Below are 5,428 nucleotides of genomic sequence, written 5' to 3'. Positions count from 1 at the left end.
CAAGCGAATTGTCGAGAACTTTATTCAGGCTGCGAAAGCCGAAACACTCTTTTATCATCTTTACAACTTTTTAAAATCAGGCTAAAGTTTCAATGACATATCGAGGGATTTTAGACCAACGATGACATAATTGAGAGGACATCATCCCCTTTGATCCTTTTTAAACCGATTTCTTCTCATGACATTACATCACCCAGAACACCTTTACTTATAAAAGCGTTCTACAATTGCAAAGGATCAATCTAGATTCTTTAGCGCGTTAAGACTAGAAAATACTCTTTTCTAACCTTAATAGATATATTTCTCAAGCACTTAACGAATCAAGGACCGTTTTGACATCTTTAAACATTTCTGAACGATTCTCTATTCTTAAAGAACTTCGCAGAAAAAGTTTGGGTTCTATTTCCTTGACTACTTTGATCCTCGTCTATTCTAGACTCGATCAAAGTGGGGGCTAAATGCAGACATCTACTTTAGGCCTCCTTTCCCGACAGGAAGTGCAATGACGACAAATAATACCATCTTCGTGTTGGATTAATGTGAGGAACACTTATGGATAACTGATTGAATTACAAGAACATAAAAGTAAGCTAGCCTAACCCAAAAATCAAATCATTAAGGTCCAATCAACTAAGCTCGATCATAATTAGGCTTAAGCCCGAGCTTAAACCGTAAAAATGACGGATTTAGAGGCGCCTAGGTTTAAATTACTGCTTCCGCAGATAAATCCGTGTGCAACTCAATGAGTCGTGCTGGTCTGGGGCGAGTAACTCACAAGGTTGCGCGCAACACCCAACGCAGATGCACTTGCAGAAGATTCAGAATTTTATGAAAATATGAAATCGAATCTTACCATAATACCGCGCGCAATACAATCAGTTGCGCTGCCTATAGAAGCGCGCAACTAATTCATATGCGTTATGATGTCGCGCGCAACCCATTCAGATGCGCACGACACATGCTGCGACAGAATACTCAATACCCTAATCGTACCCATTCCCTATAAATAGGGGCTTAATACGAGGCTCAAACGGACATAAATTACCCTAAAACGCTGGCATAAATCTTGTGAAATTGTGTGCTACCAAACCCTCTTGTCCATACGTGTTCTAGCTAAACGAAGATCTAGCAAAGAGAAGTTGTAAATTCCCAAGAACTTAGATAAATCGCCTTTATTCTTATTGTTTAAAATAACTTTAATTAATTAATTAGTGTTGTTTGATCACTTTAAACGGATTTTTAATTAAAAAATTCCACATAGTTTCTTGCATAAAAAAAACGAATAGAATTAAATAATTAATCGTCGGGTGATCACTTAAGCTAAGGTGGATCTTGTTTATTTTGTTCTTCTCACGAATTTGAATTAAATAAAGAATAACGACTTTGCAATGTAATTCCTACGTGATCAATGCGTGTAAATAAAATCAACTAACTTAGTTTTAGGTATCACGTTGCATATATTGTTTGGTAATATAATTGTGAAAAAGGAAGAGCTAGTGGGGAACGAAACTAGGGCTAGAATAGCGATTCCTGTTGGGGTTTGGTAAGTCTGACTCACCGTGGAAACAAACCCAAAACCAAGACCGCACTCGCAATAAATAAAACTATAAACATAAATAAATTAATCACAAGATTAAGACAAGATAATTACCTTTGGAGCGTGCTTCGCCCAAACGGAAGGGGCTCTTACTTCGAAAGCTAGCCTCGAAAATACGACGGCCTCCAACGATAGTCCACCCACAACTCGACCACCAAAAACGCTCCAATGCCTTGGAGTTAGCAAGGCCCAACAAAAACTTGAGTGATTAGTGAGTTCAAAGGTTTTCACAATGGTGATTCCTTTTTCAACTCTCACTCAAGTGATTTTTCCAATACCCCAACTTGGGTATTTATAGGAAAAATAAGAGAGTGAAAAGCTCTCCCATCAATGTGGGAGAATCTGATTTTTCCATTTTATTTTAAAGCTAAATAAAATTAATAATCAAACTAATAATAAATCAACAAGTGGCAAGCTCATGTAAAAGGTTAGGTGAGGACCATTTGGAGGAGGGGGGGACCAAACTTGCTCCCCACTCACTCCCTCACCTTGCGCCACTTGGCAACTCCCACTTGGGCACCAAGGCACCCAAGTGGGATTCCAATTTTGCTGCTGCCCTTCTCTCGGCCCAGCCATCCCCGCAACACAAATGCGGGCTGCTGCTCGCATTCTCTCGGCCATGACCCATGCACTTGCGTGCGGGCTGCTGCTGCCGAGAGCTGCTGCTAGCATGCCGCGCACCTAGTGCAGGCTGCTAGTTGCAGCATGCTAGCATGCGACGCACTAGGTGTGGGCTGCTAGCTTGGCTATACCCCCTACCACTCGGTGTTCCGATGCTAGGGGTATTTTGGTCTATGTTGATTTATTATTATTTTCATGTCTCGTCTTTTACCATTTTTTGACTCGACTTCCGACGTTCGGTTTTGACGCACCAAGCTTGAATTCCCGACATCTAAATATTAATTACTTGGTTGACTTATTAATTAATTCATAATTAATTCGTCGCTTCGGTTCGTTAGTTGCTTGGGTGTGACCCGAAGGGTTCAGTCAAGATTAAGTTGTAATATTAATTATGCATTAATATTATTGATGTAACACCCCAATAATTCTCTCTTAAAACCTGTGAATAACCTGAACAATTCCAAGAGAATTACTTGTGTGCTACCGCCAAGTGTTCAAACGTTAAGGCTATATCAGAAATTAGCAGCGGAAAAACTAACTCAGTTATAAATAAGTTTCAAAACCAATAACCAAAACCAAATTGAATCATACAACTTGGAACCATTAACTTGGAACCATTAAGGCCGTTATTCAAAACCCCACAAAAGTAGTAAATAAATAAAACCAGAGTTTAAATAAAATCAAACTTATGAAAAGAAATAAACTGCGAATAATAACCAACTCTCTACTCAAAATCCCACAACCCTGATGTGAATGTTGCGTATGTAAGAACCTGTGGTTAATCTGCTCCCCAATATTACAAGTGTAAAAATTGGATCGTCACAGGGTCATTCAGGGGCGAAGGCCATTACCAAAGGAAGAAACACACAAAAGCAAGTAATCAACAAAGCTGAGTACATACAAGGTGCGAAATAAAATAAGAAAATACCTAACATGCTACTAATAATCAAGCACATGCATCATTAAGTACAGACTCAACTCATAACTCAATTATCAAATTTATTAAGACCTCACTAATTGATATTTACTGATTCATTTATTTATTTCATTGGATTTAGCAATAGACAAGGTTGTCCAACCCATGTCCCATTGGAACATCAATAAAAGAAAAACCCCATGCCTCCTTTCGGAAACATCAATAAACATCCAACGACCATGGGCGCTACTCCGTGACCGTAGTTAGTATGAGATCTCACCAAACTCTTAGTTTTTAAAAAAAAATATTTGAAATAGGAGACTCGTAGATCAGACGGCCTCGATAAAAGTACACGGCTAATACCCCGTGTACCCCAACCCCTGATTGTCATTACTCTAGAAGTGCACCAATCCAGAGTTTTATTGCTCATCCATCTTGCATTTTACGTGATTTACAGGTTTAGACTTGGTGATGACTCATATGCATAACAATACAAACATTCTAAACACAATTCAATCAAACAAGACAAGTTTCCAATTTCAATTCTTGATTTATTAGTGACAAACAACACTTATTATTTATTCCTTTACTACCTCGGTGTATAAACACCTTGAGTGCATAAGGCACCCCAAAACCTTAACCTCGTCTTATAAGACTTGAATTCTTCCTTTACTTATCCTGTTTGCATAATCATGAATGAATAATAAATTAATCTTTACACCAATTGCATACCTTTGCCTCTAAGCGCACCTTGCATAATTAGAGCACAAATAATACTTGCAATATAAAATCGTGCAAATCATATGAAATTCACAATGTATAACCAAACAATTTGACCCAGTCATCCCTATACATGAAACTAAGTTCTCGATCCGTCCTTAAACATGCACCTACAAGCAAGGTTTCGTAACTTGTACGTACCTTGAATGAATGAATTGGTATGTCACTTTACTATCTAGAAATCACCTTTAATAAACTCCTCTCCTAAACCAAACAATTATATTTCAATCAATACCCAATCAATCAAATTTACAGCAATACTAACTTACTTTAAAACCTTCAAAATCCAAATCAAACAACACTTTAAAACCTTCCTTTTAGTTAAAATTAAAGGCTTATATATAGTTCTTTAAATTTTCATCATAAAAACCTTAAAATACACTCTTATACGTGAAATTACAACAAGTTTAAAGTTTAATAAAAATCTTAGAATTATTTAAAAACCCCTAATAATCTCCCTTTTTAATGGGTGATTAAACCCTCTTTATAAAACATCAAAAGTAATACTTAGAAACTATTTTCAGCACTTAAAACTTCAATAAAACATATATTTATGCTTAATTAACTTTAAACATAATTAATTTTATTAATCAAACTCAAGGATAATATCTTAAGTATAAAAAAACTACGGTAAAATTAAAAACTGCACGAAAATCATATTTAGAGGCTGAATTTGGCTACGAGAGGGTGGTGCTTACTACCATAGGTGGTGAGTCTTTCTTAAAACGTTGTTTCCACATGAAAAACACTACTTTTTATCAAAATCGGATGATTTCAGAACCTGATCGAGATTAAAACGGGATTAATATTAACGAACGGAAATCTAAAAATTAAAACCCGAATTTAAGTGTTCAAAATAATCTGGAATTAAGTTAAAATAATCATTAGTTATAATCACCAAAATTTCAAAACATCATTACTATAAAAGCCCTAAATCAATTGTTCATAAAACCCCTAAAATCATGATTTTCAATAATTAAAACCCCTAGGTTATAAAATTTACAAAATCTGAAAATTATGACACTTATAAAATCTGAAATTATAAAGTTTAATCATCAAAATACAATTTGATACTAATTAAATTAATTTCAAACAATAAAAGTAAAACCCATAAATCAATAATTATAATTACACAAATTAATAAAACTAAGGAGAAAGAAAATAAGACTAACCTTTTTGTGTGGGAAATTTTTGGGGATTCATGGGTATTTATAAGAGAGAATTGTAGGGTAAATAGGAAGATTGGGCCTCATAAAAATAATGGGTCAATTAAGTAAACAAATGGGTTAGGCTTGTGTGATTGGACATAAATTGTAGAATAAAGGTGCCTAAAATAATTTGTTCAAATAATTTCGACCCAGATTAATAATTTGAAACTTTTGAAATTAAATTCCGGAAAATAACAAATAAATATTATAAATAAAATAAAATTTTATTTATAAAATATTTTTAAAATACGGGGGATTACAACTGATCGGAAGCGGCCTCCACCCAGGCATTCCGATCACTTGACC

Source organism: Chenopodium album, chromosome 4, assembly GCF_948465745.1.
Source record: "Chenopodium album chromosome 4, dcCheAlbu1.1, whole genome shotgun sequence".
NCBI lineage: Eukaryota > Viridiplantae > Streptophyta > Magnoliopsida > Caryophyllales > Amaranthaceae > Chenopodium > Chenopodium album.
This window is presented reverse-complemented; position numbering follows the sequence as displayed.